The sequence below is a fragment of the Onychostoma macrolepis genome, chromosome 21 (genome assembly GCF_012432095.1).
Source record: "Onychostoma macrolepis isolate SWU-2019 chromosome 21, ASM1243209v1, whole genome shotgun sequence".
Lineage (NCBI taxonomy): Eukaryota > Metazoa > Chordata > Actinopteri > Cypriniformes > Cyprinidae > Onychostoma > Onychostoma macrolepis.
This window is the reverse complement of record NC_081175.1, coordinates 14,984,910-15,004,515: the sequence shown is the minus strand read 5'-3', so window position 1 is coordinate 15,004,515 and position 19,606 is coordinate 14,984,910.

The window sequence follows — 19,606 nt, the reverse complement described above, 5'->3', positions numbered from 1 at the left end:
ACAATTAATAAAATAGGCTATTTAACTATCCACAAAAGAATATGAAATATATTTTATTAAATCTATTTTATTCATTTATTTTTAATGTTTAATGTTAATTTATTTTTTAATGTTTACTTTGTTTTTGTCTACTTTGTTTTATTTTTTAGAATATGTGAGAAACCTAGAGACTCAACAATGTACTTACTGTGGACTTCAGATCCTCTTTTGGTGATGGAGGTAAAAGGGAAGATAGATGGCTTGTGATTTGCCAATGTCCTGGTTTTGTCCCATGAAAAGGTCAATAACAATAATTCCCTACAGACAAGACAGGAGTTGCATGAGGAGAGCATTGCTTCAGACTTATCTCAGTAATTTGTAGCTGAGTGTGAAACTGCATTCCTTGAACTGTCAGAGGTTAGAGAGGAGAGGGCTCCTCCATCTCCGTTTTCAATCAGAATTCCACCTGGTGAGGTGAAAGCATTGCAAATTCTTCCACACTCTGCTATGGCGGATTGACATGCACTACGGGATGAGCCTTTTAAGGACAGAGTACTTAAATTGCCCCTCTGAATGCTGGAGAAAATAGAAAAATGCAGACATAGTTAGCCTCTTTCATCACAGGGAGTGATGTGGAGGAAAATGGCAGCATGGGTTCACAGCAATTCAGTGGAAATGTTTGTTTATGTTTTTAAAGTTCAGAATGTCTTATTAATGGCAGTTTTAAGAGAATAAACATACTGTGTATTTCAGTGTGATGTACAGCTCCTCTGTATGAATAAATGACAGGAAATGATCATTTTCAGAACTTCACCCAGCATAGGTCTATGGGATGAGCCTTTAAGCATTTACATTTACGATTGATAATATTGTGAAATATTTCTTGAGCACCAAATCAGCATATTAGAATGATTTCTGAAGGATCATGTGACACTGGAGACTGGAGTAATGATTGCTGAAAATTCCGTTTTGCCATCACCACATTTGTTTTTGATCAAATAAATTCATTCAATATTTATTTCAATTGTAAACATTATTGATGTATGGATGGACAGATAAAAAAGAGGCATGGATGGACAGATTAATAGACAGATATATAGCAGGATGGATGGATGGATCAATCGATAGATTGATATGATGGATGGACAGATAAAAAGAGGTATGGATGGATGGACAGATCAATAGACAGATAGATAGATATATACAGTGCCCTCCAAAAGTATTGAAACAGTAAAGACAAAATTGCTCTGTTGGCTGTGGAGTCAAGACATTTACAAATATGATTAAAAGATGAATATGAGACAAAACTACAGAATGTCACATTTTATTATTGGGTGATTCAACACAGATGTTTTACCAGCTGAGAAGTTCAGTTGAACAGTTGCCTCACAGGTCTTTCTAAGTGATCAGCTGTGTCCTGTTGCATTAATTCTTCAGATATTAAAAGCAGGGAATTTGTCGTATCAGTTATATCCATTACTTCTTCATTCTGAATCTTGCATTCGATGATGACACACACAAACCAGGATGAAGATGAGGGAGCTGACTTTGAGAGAAAAGCAAGCAATTTTGATGCTAAAAGAAAAGAGGAAGTCAATTAGAGCTATACAAACAAAGGGCATGGAGAAATCAAGAGTTTGGAAACCACCAGCGACACCAGCAACCAACAACGACCTGATCGGCTGAGAAAACAACAGTAGTTGATGACAGACAAATCATAAAAGCTGTGAAAATGAACCCTAAAAGACGTGTCTGTACAACTACAACTTCCAGAAAGCTGGGGTGATGCTCTGACAATCTACTGTCCTCAGGAGACTTTGACACAGAATTACAGATGCTACACAGCAAGATACAAACCTCTGACCAGCTCCAAAAATAGAAAGGCAAGATTAGAGTTTGCAAAAAAGCACAAAGGTGAGCCAGAAGAGTTTTGGAACTGTGTTTATGGACTGATGAGACAAAGATTAACCTTTATCGAAGCGATGGAAAAGCAAAAATGTGGAGAAAAAAAGGGAACTGCAATGATCCCAAGCATACAGCCTCATCTGTAAAGCATGGTGGAGATGGTGTCATGGCATGGGCATGCATGGCTGCCTCTGGAACAGGCCCTCTCAACTTTACTGATGACTTAATGTATGATGACAATAGCAGAATGAATTTGGAAGGGTACGAAAGCATCTTGCCTACCAATATTCAAGAAAATGCCACCAGCTTCATTGGGAATATTGCATCAGGACAATGACCCAAAACACCCTGCCAGTTCAGTCAAGGAATTTATAAGGGCAAAGAAATGGAAAGTCTTAGATTGCCCAAGTCAATCTCCAGATTTATATCCGATTGAACATGAATTTCACCAGCTGAAGAGGAGAGTAAAGGCAGAAACTCCCCAAAACAAGCAACAATTGGAATTGGCTGCATTAAAGGCTGGGAAAAGTATTTCAAAGGATGAGACCAAGAGACTGCTGTGATGTTGCGCAAGGGATCTGCAACTAAATAATAGCTTTTAATCTTTTATATCTGCCTTATGTTCAACTGTCCCAATACTTATGCTCACATCAATGAGTGGGATGAACTCTAAAAGTGCTATTCTTTTTATTTGGTAAAACATGTATGTGTTGAAACGGCTAATAATAAAATGTGACATTCTGTAGTTTTGTCTCATATTCATCTTTTCATCATATTTGCAAATGTCTTGACTCCACAGCCAACAGAACAATTTTGTCTTTACTGTTCCAATACTTTTGGAGGGCACTGTAGATGGATGGATGGACAGATAGCTACATCAAGCGATAGATATATGGAAAGAGACATGGATGGATCAATCGATCGTTAGATTGATATGATGGATGGACAGATAAAAAGAGGGATAGGTGGATGGCTGGATGGATAGACAGACAGATAAATAGATGAACAGATAGATATATTGAAAGATGGATGGATAGCTAGAGCAATAGATAGATATATGGAAAGAGACATTGATAGATGGATCAAGATTGATATGATAGATGGATCGATGGACTGATAAAAAGAGGGATGATGGATGGATGGATGGATGGGTGGATGGACAGACAGATCAATAGAGAGACAGACAGATTTATAGAAAGTAGGACTGATGGATGGATAGCTAGATGGAGTGATTATATACAGTATATACAGTATATATATCTGGAAAGAGACATGGATGGATCAATCGATCAATAGATTGATATGATGGCTGGATGGACAAATAAAAAGAGGGATGGATGGATTGATGGATAGATCAATAAATGGATAGAAATATAGATAGAAAGATGGATGGACGGATAGCTAGAATGATAGAATGTATGCATGTATGTATATATGTATATATATGTGTATGTGTATAGAAACTTAATTTCCTGTAAAGCTGCTTTGCAATGATTGTATCGTAAAAAGCGCTATACAAATAAACTTGAATTGAATTGAATTGAATGATATATGGAAAGAGACATGGATGGATGGATTGATCGATAAATTGAGATGATGGATGGACTAACAGATAAAAAGAGGGATGATGGATGGATAGACAGATCAATAGATGAATAGATATATACAACCCCAATTCCAGAGAAGTTGCAATAATATCAGGGCTCTGGGCCCTGTTGCCTAGCAGCATCCTTCCCTGGCACCCCGGTTGGGGTGTGACATAGGCTGGGGAATTAAGTTCTGATATGTCGTAGCCACGGTGGGATCGGAGGCACCCCCACCCCCCAACCCTAGATACAATGACACACACACAAACACACACACACACACACACATACATGCAGGGCTGGGGAGTAACGAAATACATGTAACGCCGTTACGTATTTAAAATACGAAATATGAGTAACTGTATTTCGTTATAGTTACATTTTAAATGGGTGATAATCAGATTACAGTTACATCCGAAAAGTATTTTAGATTACCTTAGTGATTACTTTGATTTTTAATGTCATTTATTTATTTGAATATTAATGTAAATGATTTTAATCATGAGGCAACTGGTGATACTCAGACTCGCGCGCAGCCTGTCCATACAGCAGCTTGCCTGCAGAGTGCAGACCAACATGATCTCACTGAATTCCGTGTAATGACCACGGACTTAATTAACCCCCGAATCTGTGGTGGCATCACGGAATCGCCGAAAATTCCGTGATGGGCTCACAGAAGTGATACCAATGTAAGTCAGTGACAGGCACCAGCCGTGGTCCACGCACGGATCCACTGGTTCAACACTTTAAATGGGAAACCCTTAGCATCAATATGCCGACGCGATATACTGGGAAATTTATCGTCATCATTATTGTTCAGAACTGGGTAGGTTTAGGGTAGGGGTGGGGTCAGGTAATCCAGTGAAAGTATAAATTTATATACAAAATATAACTGCATCGGAGTCACTCTTTTTACGTGGTCCGATGCAGCGCTAGTGTTGAACCAGTGAATCCGTGCATGGACCACGGCTGATGCCTTCTGTGAGCCCATCACGGAATTTTCGGCGATTCCGTGATGCCACCACAGATTCGGGGTTAATTAAGTCCGTGAACATTACACGGAATTCTGTGAGATCAGGTTGTGCAGACTAGTGATGACTCATTAAAATGCAAGAGAAAATCAGAAAGCCTAGCGCGTAATTGTCATGGAAATAAAAAGACGATTTTACTTATAAATGTAAAAAAGGACGGAACATCACAGTAGGCTATGTAATTTTTGTTTACCTGCAACAAAACGTCTCTCAGTTTCAAAGGAACATCTAACCTTGAAAAAAGCATCTTAAAGTAAGTTGTTCTCACAGTTTGTACGAGTCCTTGTTTTTCTATATTTATGTATAGTTAAGCAATATCAATCGAGGAAGTAGAGTGCTGTTTAGCGCGATTGCAAATGTGATTCTGATTTTATGCAATTAATAAAAAGTTCATATTTAGTGACTTATTAAAAGAACAGTGTTGTCTGATTTGTCAAAAATGGTTCCATACAACCGCTGGTCTATTTTCACTAAGCGCAAAAAATCTATTTGGGATTGACATCATTAGAAAAGACGTCTATTTGAGACACGTGCTGATAAGATTTGAGTTTGAATCCGTTTGAACTCATTCAACTCCCGTTCTTCTCCCTTTTCCCATCACATATCTGCCACTGTTTGCAATAAGTATTAATAGCATCTACTATCACTTAGTATCACTTTTTCCAACATGGTGTAAATAGAATTTATGGCTATTTGCACTTAATGCAAATAACCACTGCCTTCAAAATAAATCCACATCAGAATAGTTGCGGGTCTGTGAGCAACATTTGGTTCCTGAATGAAGCCGCGTTTTGAACGAATCAGCTGAGAATGATTCAATTACATTCATAAAATCACTTGCTTGATTCCTGAATGAACCTTTTGAGCGAATCGAATGATTCCATGACTCTTTCATTAAGGCAGTGATTTGCCACCACCTACTGGCGGTTTTAGTTTCATATTTAAAAACATATTTTCCTCCCATAATTTTTTTATTTCTATGGTTAAAATGTTGTATTGAAAATATTAATCTCATAGCATTATTTATGCATTTATAATTGTTTTAAATGTATTCATGCCACCCATTTTTATTTAGAGGTGGTTAACATAAAAACATCAAAGTTAATATGCCATTTAACTTAAGTATTCCAAAGTATTCCAAAGTATTTAGATTAAGTTACTAAAATTAAGTAATCTAACGAAATACGTTACAAAATCCTTTTTAAAGCATGTGTTTTGTAATCTGTAACGAAATACATTTTAAAAGTAACCTTCCCAGCCCTGCATACATGCTCACAGACATATGAATGCAAATACAGGAATTAATCAGAACGGACTCGTAATGTTGACCATCAGTATGTTTGTTTGTCCAAGTGGTTCTACATTTTGGCACATGCAAATATTGTCACCTTCTAAACTCAGTGTTTTTTCTTTTCTTTTTTTTCCTGTTTTGTTTTGTTTATTTTTTCTTCTCTTTGTCTTATATGTTATATGTTTGGTATATTATGTATTTGGTACATGTAAACATTGTCACATTCTTTACTTGCATAATAAAAATTTAAAAAAAGAATCTGTGATTCGTTCATTCTTTTTAACTTTTATTTAATTGACAAAAGTACAAAGAAAAGATTTCCAAAGTTTTCACTGACCAACATAAATGTATTTTGTAAATATGAACAAATTTTGTTTTTGATAGCTGCAACACATTCCAAAAAAGTTGGGACAGAGGTAAAATAAAAGTGAAAAGGTTATAGAATATCCACGTTAAACTGTTTTGAAACAGTTCACAGTAAGCAGGTGAATTGGTAATAGGTCAAGGTATCATGTTTGGGTATAAAAGGAGCATCACAGTCTTTGCAAGCAAAGCTGGGTGTTGGCTCATCACTTTGTGCCAAATTTCACGAGAGAAGCGTCAAAAAAATCAAAAATCACATTTCGCAATGCAAAATTGCAAAGAATTTAGTACTTTCACCAAGTACCATACATAATATTGTGAAAAGATTCAGGGAATCCAGAGAAATCACAGTACATGTAGGGCAAGGCAGGAAACCTCAGTTGAATGTGCTTGACCTTTGAGACCTCAGATGGCATTGCATAAGAAACTGTCATGCTGCGGTGTTAAATATAGCCACATGGGCTCAGGAGTACTTCAGAAAACCACTGTCATTTACCACAGTCTGCTGCTGCATCAAGAAATGCAACTTGAATATCTGTTTCTCTGAGAAAGCTATACATCAATTCTATGCAGCGATGCTGCCGGGTTCTCTGGGCCAGAGCTCATCTCAGATAGTCAAAAAGAAAGTGAAAATTGTGTGCTGTACTTAGATGAGTCAACATTTGAACTTGTTTCTGCGACCAAAGGGACCATCCAGACTTTCATCAGTGACAGAGGCAAAAGCAAATGTCTGTCATAGTATGGGGGTGCAGCAGAGCAAACGGCATGGGTGGCTGCCATATGTGCGAAAGTACCATTGACATGGAGGGATATACTGGGATTGTACAGAGACATATACTGCCATCAAGATGATGTCTTTCATGGGAAGTCCATGGTTATCATATCAAGACAATGCCAGCTCTCATTCTGCATGTGCTACAACAGCATGGTTTCGTAGACAGAGTGAATGTGCTAGACTGGCCAGCAGATCTGTCTCCTATTGAAAGGTATGGCTCATCATGAAAAAGAGAATCAGACAACAACAATCACAGACTGCTGAGCATCTGAAGTCTTGTATCAAGCGAGATTGGACAAAAAGTTTGCTTGCAGAACTTTAACAATTAGTATCCTCAATTCCTAAACAATTAAACATTGTAATTAAAAGGAAGGTTGATGTGACAGTGTTAAGCATGCCTCTGTCCCAACTTTTTTGGAGTGTGTTGCAGCCATAAAAATCAAAATTTGTTCATATTTACAAAATGCATTTACGTTGGTCAGTGAAAACTTTGGAAATCTTTTTTTTTTGTACTTTTGTCAATTAAAAGTTAAAGAGAATGAACAAATCACAGATTCTTGATTTTATTGCATTTTACAAAACGGCCCAACTTCTCTGGAATAGATCAACTTATTTTAAACTCTGATACGGACAAAAACCTATGTTCATCTCGTACATGTGCGTGTCTTATTCCTTATCGTGTGACATTTCACAAACCACTACCCAAGGAAAATCTCATTAAGCACATTCACTAAGAGAGGCCATGAACTATGTATACCACATTTATTTATAGCTAATAGACAGCGTAAAGACAGGCAATGAAGCCATCTGGGTATTTACGATAACTCTTAATAGCACATTTAATCCTGAAACTGATTCCACTGTACAAAGGTCTGATGACTGACAGATGCACTTCCTTGTGTTCTCCACCATCAAGTCATTGCTCAATTTATTTTGTGCTCTAACACAGATATAAAGATTAATCTCTGCGCTTCGCTGAGATCCTATTTGTTCCCCTCTGTTTGTGTTTTCAAACTTGTCCCTTTTTCAATAAACAAGGTGCATGGCGTTTGAAGGCACAGCCTGCAGGGGACGTTTCAGGATGAGAGCTACTGAGAGGCTGGTAATGAATGATGACCCTACTTTTGTTTCTCACAATCTCTGCTCGTCTCTCAAAGCTAACAAGGCCTTGAGACTTAAGTGCAGTCACTCCACCAGCTGAATAGACAATCAATCAAAGTACAATCAAATCAAAGTTTAACCTTTTATCCTGTCTCTCAACAAATGAAGGTTTTCTAAACATGCCTTCCATTGCAGGCCTTCTAATTCTCCTTCATATATCAATAAAAGGAACTAATTATTCACAAACAATGAAAATCCTTGTTACCATCATTGTTGTTCAGAAAGTTGCTGGTAACAGATTTTAGTGCTCTCGAAAACATATGTATACCTCAGTTCCAACTCTTAGACAAATGAGTTAAGCATTGAAGTTATCAGGCTGTTGAGCAGATGGGGGTAAGGCATTATATTCTGGCTCATCTAATTACTCTGAACTGCAAAATTACACATGTAATAATGCGCTAAACTATTGTGGCATGAGCTCTAAGTCCCTATATGATCATAAATGCTTAATGTTAAAACGCTTCAGCTGTGCCAAATGGCACTGAGCAAACACAGCTTTGTTTTTGTGACAGTGAGAACATAAATAGCTTCATGGATTAAGAAGGGTATGTATCTCAGTGTAGTGTTTTGTTCCATTCAGAATTGAATTTAATAAATACACACATACTGTATATACACGTATGCATGCGTGTTTTGGACTGTTTTGACTTGCTTGAGCTGTGCATATTTCTCTCCTGATACAGATGAGAAAGCACCCATAGGAAAAAATATATTGCTCAGTGGTTGCTTTCCTAAGCTCAGGAGACTTAGATGAGATTCTCATATATCTCTCATTTTAGTATCAACAGCCTTTCAGATGTTTCTCCTAAAATTCCTTAGGAGAAATAGAAGTAGACATAAATGAGACATGAGAAATATTTGAGAGAAAAAAAAAAAAAGAGTCAAAATTGAGAATGTGGTGGAAGAAACAGAATATATCTTTATTGTCTTGCTGCAATCTCCATCAAGACTCCATTACAGGAATTTTATTGCTCAGTGGTTATTTCTAACCTCAGGAGATTTAGTTGTGATTCTCATGTATTTCTCATTTTAGTCTCAACATTGTCTCAGATGTTTCTCCTAAAAATCCTTAGGAGAAATAAAAGTAGACAACCGAGAGAAAGTTCTGAAAGAAAGAAATGCAAAATGACAATGGGAGAGAAACGTGTGAGAAACATGGGAGATCTCTTTATTGTCTTGTTGTAATCTCTTGCAAGACTCCATTATAAAAATGTTTTACTGCTCAGAGGTGGCTTTTTTTTATTGAAATGGGGTTTTTCACCCCATTTTTTAATGGCCAGGAAAGTAGGAGTAGAGACAGGAAACAATTGGACAGAAACAGGAGCAGGAAAGTACCTTTAGCTGGGATTCAACCCTGAGGTGCAGATGTGCCTTCACGTCGATGTGCTACCCACAAGGCTTTGGCTCTGACAGAGGTTACTCTACGCTCAGGATCCTAAGGGGTGATTCTCTTATACTGTATGTCTCATCGAGATATCAGTTTTGTCTTAAGATGTCTTCAGTTTTATTTTAGGAGAAACATTAAACTTTTACTAATATTGTAAATACTAAAACTAAATAGCATTAAAAATTTCAGAATATCAAGGGTTACTAGTTTAAATGTTTAAACTTATCTTCAATTGTACTGTATATACACCACATTTTCCAAACACACTAGAAAGGACTTACAAGTGCAAGATGTTTAGTATAAGAGCAATACCTTTTTTTGTAAACAAATGTAGTGTACCAGTGGGTTTTTGTTTGTTTGTTTGTTTGTTTGTTTGTTTTGCTTTGCTTAGCTTAGCATTAAAATATTGTTTTGTACAGCCCATTCGTGCATGTATGTAAATATAGGTTATGGTTTCCTCTGTTCAATTTTTGTGCAATAAAAACACTGTCTAAAATATGACAATGCATGGATTTTCTTTGATTGAAATGGTGTGGATAAATGACATTAAAGCAAGGTTATTTTCGTAAACGAAAACTGACTAAAACTATTGGTCAAAAAACATTTTCGTAAACTGAAATAAAATTAAAATTTCTAAATAAATGAAAAACTAAAACTAAACGAAACTAACAACATTAACTGAAAAACTAACGAAAATAAAATAATAATTAGTAAAAATAAATAATCGTGTTCGTGATTTAATAAGCATTCTGTGCCAGAAAATCGGATCTGTGGTGGTTTAGGGAAACAGATGGCGCTTCATGCACGTGAGCTGCGTCCTAAGCGGCTATTCACACAGAATGCGTTCTTGCATTTAAAAAACAAGACGCCGGCTATGAAATGGGAAATAACTATAAAATATGAAATGGGATATAATAATAATTATGCACACCTTACAGCGCACGAACGTTTAAAAGCGTGCTTGACGTGCGAGAACAACATGAGAGAGCGTTAACAGACACAGAATTAAAAGTTTTGGATGAGCTGATTGTAGTGAAGAGTCATTTTGTCACGCTTTGCGATTACTATGGTAACGTCTGCCTCGAGTCCATGACACAAGCACCGCCTTGACTGTATAAAACACATTCAAAATGAGAGAAAGCGATAGCCGCGCTGTGTTTTCACCGCTGGCCGTGTTGTGTAAAAGGGGCTTTAGAAGAACTGGGATTGGTTGCCTTGCTCATCTGAAGCGCGTGAGAGCTGGAGTGGCTCGTCAAAGTAAAGTGCAAACATCATTTAAATCACCATATCGCATTTATTTTTGAGTAGTATGAGTTTCAAACCATTTTAGATTGTTTCTTCTTATTGTGTACGTTCATAGAGGGAGACGGGACATACAGTGTGCACCGGTGGCTCGTATGTGCAAAAAATCCAACAAATTAATGCATTGAAAACACAGATGGACAAAAATAAAGTTTGTAGAGTTTCAGCGACGATTGCAAAGAACATGCCTGCGTCCCAATGTGCACACTGTCCATGCTAAATTCTATGTGATATTAGTAATTTTTAATACTATTTAGGCAGCTAGGGTGCATAGTATGCACATTGGGACGCAGGGCATGTTTCCTCAAATCCAGCACTGGAGGGCCATTGATCTGCAGAATTTAGCTCCAGCCCTGATAAAAACTCAACTCTCTGATGATGTCTAGTAACTCTGAAAACCTTGATTAACTTGTTGTTTGTAAACTATTGACATATTAAACAAGATTACATCTTTAATGTGAATGAATATGAACATGAATATGAATTAATAAATTGTATACATAAGAGTTAACTGTAAACTGCAAACATTCAACTTTGCTAAAATTAAATGTGTTGGTTTGGTCTACACTGGAAGTGTTCCATTAACTCTGTTAAACTATAATTACTAAAACTAAAACTGAAACTAAAATATATAAAAACTAAATAGAAATGTGTACACAAAATAAAAACTAAACTAAAACTAACAAAACCATTAATGAAACTAACTAAAACTAAACTGAAATTATAGGAAATCTGAAAACGATATTAAAATAAAGACTAATTTAAAAATTCAAAACTATAATATCCTTGCATTAAAGCTAACCAGAGGGAAGACAATAAAATAAAAGAGATATCTTTAACATTTCAAATATTTCTCCTAGACAGAAATGAGGTTATCTTAAGATTGAATGAAAAGTTTTGCTTGAGTTCTCGAACTTGTCTCCTGAGACAAAAACTTTAACACTCTCACGTTTGTCTCTTTTAAAGCTTTAGAAGAGATTTCAACAACATCACACACTGTGCTCGGATTTTTCTCCTTAGCTAAAGACTCAAGAGCTCTCACATGTGTCTCCTCTAAATTTCAGATGTGATAAATTTCAGATCTCTACAACTTGTGTGCACCAAGTCAAATGCCTCAATATGAGCTCAAATATTTCTACATTTCAAACATTTCATACAATATGTATTAATAATCAAATTATTCAATTAATAATCAAGACTGAGTCATAAGCCTTTTATGTGCCTTTCAGTAAAGAAAGCTCCAGGGTTACATTTTCTGTAAATCAGTTTTGATTAAAGGTGGGGTATGTGTTTTTTCAAAAACGCTGAGTCGGGCCCAGTACCAAAACAAACTTGAAGCCAATCAGCAGTAAGGGGCATGTCTACTCATGATGCAGAGGAGAGAGCGCTCATCAGTGCACATGATGGACATTAGCCGAGCCAAGCGACGACAGAAAGATAGAGATGCCGGATAAAAATCAAAAGAGGAAAACGTCTGTGGAACCACAGTGACCATTGAAAATAATTTGAAATTTGTGTCAATATGTCATAAATAAAACGCGGCAGAAGTTTACTGTCGGGGATTTGTCATGACGCAGCACGGCATCCAGTGTAGACAGCATCACTGATTATAATGAGTTCTATAGTATTTTGTCACGCCGCGCCACACCACTCGCGTCCAGTGTAGACACGGTGTTACAATAAGGCAAGAAGTAGGACCCGTGTAAATATTGGATCAGCTTTCCAGCACTGGAGAGAACTTAAGGAGTGGGAAGGCCTGTGATCGATCGCCGAGGTTGCTTTGTTTCTTCTCAATAGGTGAGTAACATTGGTTTTGCTTTGTTTCACAGAACTAATTGTTGCCGTATGTATGTGTTGGGTGGAGCTATCAACATAGGGGCGAGACCCTTTTGGGGTAGGGGCGTGTTTGTTCTTGTGATTTCAAATGTCAACATTGCCTACCAGAAATCACTTACCCCACCTTTAAGGCATCCCGTACATTATTATTTCCAACAAAAAATTATATGCCTAAATTTATGATTTTTCCCCCCTTTATTTAGTGACTTTCAAGTACCTGACTTGATGCAGACTTTGTAACGTTGTTGAGATCTCTTTACAGGAGACAATTATGAGACCCCCAGATTATTTACCTAAAGAGAAAAATCTAGGTGTGTGATTTTGTTGAGATCTCTTCTAAAGCTTTAATGGAGACAAATGTGAGACCACCAGAGTTTTTAGCTAAGGAGAAAAATCTGAGCACAATGTGTGATGTTGTTGAGATCTCTTCTAAAGCTTTAAAGGAGACAAATGTGAAACCACCAGAGTTTTTAGCTAAGGAGAAAAATCTGAGCACATTGTGTGATGTTGTTGAGATCTTGTTTGAAACTTTGGAGGAGACAAATGTGAGACCACCAGAGTCTCTAGCTAAGGAGAAAAATCTGAGCACAGTGTGTGTGTGTCATGAATCCGGTTCATGGTCTTCCATCCACTCGCCAACAGAGGTCGCCCTTCCTTCATATTGACTTCATATTCACGTGCTATCGGAATTATCGTAAATACGAGTTTCCTAGTCGGAAACTGGCCATATAAGGCCTCTCTAAGGCCGTTCATGTTCAATTTCCGACTAGGAAGCTTGTATTTATGATAATTCTGATAGCACATGAATGCAGAATTACACCACACAGACTGTTACATGTCACTCCGGACTACAGTTCCCATCATCCATTGCACTGATTGCACATACACAGCTGTATGCACTGATCACATAGCTATCAACAATCTACACACTACATAACACCCACTCAGATCCTGATCAGATTGCCGAGTACTGTCTAGCGAGCGACTGACATCTGACTTGTATTGGTTGATGTATATACCAGTACTGTAAAATCCTAATCAAATATGGGGGAACCCCTCTGTCTTGTAACTTTATAAACAGCTTAGTGCGATTAATTTTATCAAATGTCTTGGAAGCATCTAAAACGCACATAAATACTGTAGAATTGTGTCTATTATACACACTAACCACTTCCTTTAGCGAATATATGCATAAATCAGTATCATGCTTCCTCTTAAAACCAAACTGATTATCTGTAGTTACCAAATATTCTTTGAGCCTATCCATAAGGATATGCTCAAATACTTTTGAGATAATATTTGCTAAGGCAATTGGCCTATAATTTTCTATACTGGATATTTTACCAGTTTTATCTTTAATTACTGGCACTAATAAAACTGTCAACATAAATTGAGGTGACACACCATGTATCAAATATCCCGTAAGACGCAAAGCAAGTAACAGTAAAATATTTTGACTAGCATACTTCAGATGTTCAGCTACTATTAAATCAGGGCCACATGCTTTATTTACTGCCAAAGAGAAGTCAAAGTGGAATAAAAGAACGCAATGTTGGGCAACGCACTGCAAAAACTATCAGTGTGACAGTAAAAATCTTGCCTTTCATCATTTTTTCAAAGACCCTGACAGGTGAATATTCACAAAAGGGTAAAAATATTATGTGTTTTGAAGTAGGACTTGGCGCTGTCTTATGCACCTGCTAACTTTAACTGTTTTTAGTCTAGTAGTAAACTTAAATGCTTTTAGGAACTGCAGGTCCTAGCCATAGAAAACATAATAATGATTTATATGGATGACACTAAGTTATAATGAGCTTATGCAACTTTACACATTTATAATTACTTACTATATTATTATTTACTATTACTCCACTGGGTCTGAAATATATTGTACGTTTTAATCCCCTGGAACACACTACAAACATGATGATCTAGAACATGATGCATTGCTGCGTCTGTCATAATTGATTAAAAATTTTGGAGAAAGTGGCTTTACGTGTGTTTTAGTTTTGTTTTTTACATAAAAACATTTTTTTTTTTTTTACAGTCTTCCTTTAATGGACATTAATATAAGACAATACTGCAAAAACAGCTTACTGTGAAGCTGTTATATTCCTGTTATATATTTATTGTCCAACATTCCTAATTTTTCTGTCATTAATTTAATTAATTTCATATGTTGGTATTAATTCAGTGTTTATAAAGATAACACTTGAACTTGAAATATTTTCAGCCGAAACTGACATGGTTTCTAGAGAGCAAAAGGTTTTAAAATAAAGTCTGTAAAATAAACTGTTATAAGGCTTTGATAATCACTAGTCTAGTGATTGTGTTATTGTTGTCATCGTCCAGGCTGTATTTTAGCTTTAATGAATGTTTTTTTAAAACAAATCAGCTGATATTTGCCATAGCGAAAGCTAGAATCTATTTTAGTCTAGAATCTATTTTAGCTAGAATTGGTTTAGTCTAGTCTTTTCGTATTGCCTTGTTAACTCTTGTCTCGCCGCTCGAACTCTGTCTGTACCTCGTCTGGAATATTGCTCGTGTGTATGGATTACTCTTCTTGTCAAGCCCTCTGGATTCTGTTCGCCGATCTATGACCTATGCCAGCCCTAGGAATATTCTTGTGTTTTGCCCGTGCCATACCTGTTCGCTACTGTTTCGACCCTGCCTGTTTTTGTTGACCACGTCTGTCAATAAAAAGCTTGCACATGGATCCGCACGCCTCACGCTTCTGTCACTCTGTTACAGTGTGATGTTGTTGAGATCTCTTCTAAAGCTTTAAAAGAGACAAATGTGAGAGATCCAGAGTTTTTAGCTAAGGAGAAAAATCTGAGCACAGTGTGTGATGTTGTTGAGATCCCTTCTAAAACCTTAAAGGAGAAAAATGTGAGACCACCAGAGTTTTTAGCTAAGGAGAAATATCTGAGCACAGTGTGTGATGTTGTTGAGATCTCTTTTAAAGCTTAAAGGAGACCATTTTGAGAATGTTAGAGTTTTTGTCTCAGGAGAAAAGTTTGAGAAGCAGGAAAAATCTCCATACAATCTTAAAGTAACCTCATTTCTGTCTAGGGGAAAAATTTGAGATGTTAAAGAGATCTCACTTTAGATTTTCCTTTCCTATGGGCAATACTATGGATAAAAGACTTATATTTTATCAATGGAAGTACTGTTTGGAAGTTGACACACAAACATACAGCTTTTCACCTCATAAGACATTATTTGATGGACTGGAGTCATGTGGATTACTTATTTATTATGATGACATTTTTATCAGCTGTTTGGATTCTCATTCTGACGGCACCCATTCACTGCAGAGGATCCATTGGTGAGCATGTGATGTAATTTCTCCAAATCTGTTCTGATGAAGAAACAAGCTCATCTGCATCTTGGATAGCCTGAGGGTAAATTTTCAGATTTTGAGTTTTGCGATTTATGATTTTGCGACCATTTGCAAGAAAACAACTCTCTCTTGATTATTTTAATTTCTATTATATGCATATTCATAAATCCATATGCATAACACTACATCTTTCCAAAAGATAAGACGAGATATAGCATGTCACAATCTATCTATCTATCTATCTATCTATCTATCTATCTATCTATCTACACTGAACAAAATTATAAACGCAACACTTTTGTTTTTGCACCCATTTTTCATGAGCTGAACTCAAAGATCTAAGACTTTTTCCATGTACAGAAAGGGCCTATTTCTCTCAAATATTGTTCACTAAATCTGTGTTAGTGAGCACTTCTCCTTTGCCGAGATAATCCATCCACCTCACAGGTGTGGCATATCAAGATGCTGATTAGACAGCATGATTATTGCACAGGTGTGCCTTAGGCTGGCCACAATAAAAGGCCACTCTAAAATGTGCAGTTTTATCACACAGCACAATCCCACAGATGTCGCAAGTTTTGAGGGAGCGTGCAGTTGGCATGCTGACTGCAGGAATGTCCACCAGAGCTGTTGCCCGTGAATTGAATGTTCATTTCTCTACCATAAGCCGTCTCCAGAGGCGTTTCAGAGAATTTGTCAGTACATCCAACCGGCCTCACAACCGCAGACCACTTGTAACCACACAAGCCCAGGACCTCCACATCCAGCATTTTCACCTCCAAGATCATCTGAGACCAGCCGCCTGGACAGCTGCTGCAACAATCGGTTTGCATAACCAAAGAATTTCTGCACAAACTGGGAAGCTCATCTGCATGCTCGTCGTCCTCATCGGGGTCTTGACCTGACTGCAGTTTGTCATCGTAACCGGCTTGAGTGGGCAAATGCTCACATTCGATGGAGTCTGGCACTTTGGAGAGGTGTTCTCTTCACGGATGAATCCCGGTTTTCACTGTACAGGGCAGATGGCAGACAGCGTGTATGGCGTCGTGTGGGTGAGCGGTTTGCTGATGTCAGCGTTGTGGATCAAGTGGGGTTATGGTATGGGCAGGCGTATGTTATGGACAACGAACACAGGTGCATTTTATTGATGGCATTTTGAATGCACAGAGATACTGTGACGAGATCCTGAGGCCCATTGTTGTGCCATTCATCCACGACCATCACCTCATGTTGCAGCATGATAATGCATGGCCCCATGTTGCAAGGATCTGTACACAATTCCTGGAAGCTGAAAACATCCCAGTTCTTGCATGGCCAGCATACTCACCGGACATGTCACCCATTGAGCATGTTTGGGATGCTCTGGATCGGCGTATACGACAGCGTGTTCCAGTTCCTGCCAATATCCAGCAACTTCACACAGTCATTGAAGAGGAGTGGACCAACATTCCACAGGCCACAATCAACAACCTGATCAACTCTATGCGAAGGAGATGCATTGCACTGTGTGAGGCAAATGCTGGTCACACCAGATACTGACTGGTTTTGGACCCCCCCGGACCCCCCCAATACAGTAAAACTGCACATTTTAGAGTGGCCTTTTATTGTGGCCAGCCTAAGGCACACCTGTGCAATAATCATGCTGTCTAATCAGCTTCTTGATATGCCACACCTGTGAGGTGGATGGAGTATCTCGGCAAAGTAGAAATGCTCACTAACACAGATTTAGACAGATTTGTGAACAATATTTGAGAGAAATAGGCCTTTTGTGTACATAGAAAAAGTCTTAGATCTTTGAGTTCAGCTCATGAAAAATGGGTGCAAAAACAAAAGTGTTGCATTTATAATTTTGTTCAGTCTATCTATCTATCTATCTATCTATCTATCTATCTATCTATCTTCCATCCAAAGGTGCAGTGTAATTACACAATTATTTACCGAGTAATGTTAATTTTCAGCATGCACTTACTTCAGAGTTAAGGTTAGAATTAGGGTTTGGTTTAAGGTTAGTTGCATATAATTTATGCATAATTTACTGTTGTTTCTGTTGTAAGTAGTACATGTAATATGTAACACGGACACTGCAAAATAAAATGTTTTCCCTCTATCCCTACATCCATCTGAAAGCAACTCTTACTAAACCAAATTTTCCAATTTTCCCTCATAGGTTTAAATCAGTTGATTGTTTCATTTGTAGTTAATGTACCCACTGAAATGTCACAAGCGCTGAAAAAAACATAATGCAGCCTATATTGGTGCAACATGGCCTGACTTGCTATAAGCTCTGCTAAACGTTCTATTAGACCAAGAGCCTGTTAATCAGGCCTCAAATCGACCATTGGCAATTTTCCCAATTAACACCAATTTAAAATGAAAAATGCGGCACAACCCGGTCCCTCAAATAAAGCGCTTTATATACTAATTACCTGTCACACAGAAATCAGCAGAGGGTGTTAGCCAGCGAGGCTTCTAAACTCCCAGAAATGTTCTAGAGACTATCAGTATGCCAGTGGGAAATGGATAAAAGAGAAAGGCAATAATAAGCTTTCACTGTACTGATAAGTAACCATCCCTGACAGGGTGGTAATTAGAATGAATTATGGGGGGACAGCAGTTTCTCTCAGCCTGCTTGCACCGACTTTGTGTGTGTTTGTTGGGAACCTGTTCACTGGGCTGTGAAATCAGAGCCATCTGACTGCATTCCCAGGCTGCAGAGTGTCTATCCCATTCCCATCGATTCCTTTCTGTCACTAATGTTCTGTATCCCAGCACGCTCAGCCAGGGATTCTGCCCCGTAATCCTCACACTTGAGCATTGTGGCATTTGTATGTCACTTCGGTAATTATGAACGCATTTATCTCTGTCGTGAATGGCTGGTGGCGTCTGTTTCGTTGTAATCTGGTACAACTGAGCATTGAAATTTTCCGCTCAGCGTAGTGAACTGTGTTTGGCTTTGTGGGATAATACTCCGGTTCACAAGTTTGGGTTTCCTATAAAGCTCTGCTTCTGTGGACATCCGCAGGGCCTGACAAAAAAGCTACAGAGCGAACGTGCCTCTTGTTAAGCTAACTGAAATAATATGAATGGCATGCTTATTAAATGACCGATCGCTGATGAAAGCGCCCCTGTCTCACCAAGGAAATGGAGGTCTTTATAATATGCCAGAGCACAGCAGTAGATCTCATAGTATGGAGTTATGAAGAACTCACAAGGGAAACATTCTCATTTGTTTATAATGACCATAAACTGTAAATGAAGTAGAATTAGAGTACTTTTTACAGCACAGGAGTGATGGAAAAACTCACTCTTCACTTCCAGCAGACTCCTCTGTGTAAATCCAGATGCTGGTTTTATTGTGGAAGACATCAAATCATCAGAGGTAATGAATGGACTTCCTCTGGAGATGGATGGAGAGGGACAATGGCCATAGCGCACGAGTGCCATTCTGTGGGTCTGACAAGAATAAATCAGAGACTTTTAAGTGAATTTAAGGAGGAGCCGAGAGGATGTTTTACATAATCCATAAATTAACTTTAGGGGGCTGGTTCAGTCTAGGCTCTAGTGCATTACTCTCGCTAAGCAGGAAATTAAAGTTTGAGGATCCTGACAGATAGGAGTTTGGCCTTCATCTCAGGAAAATATATTGC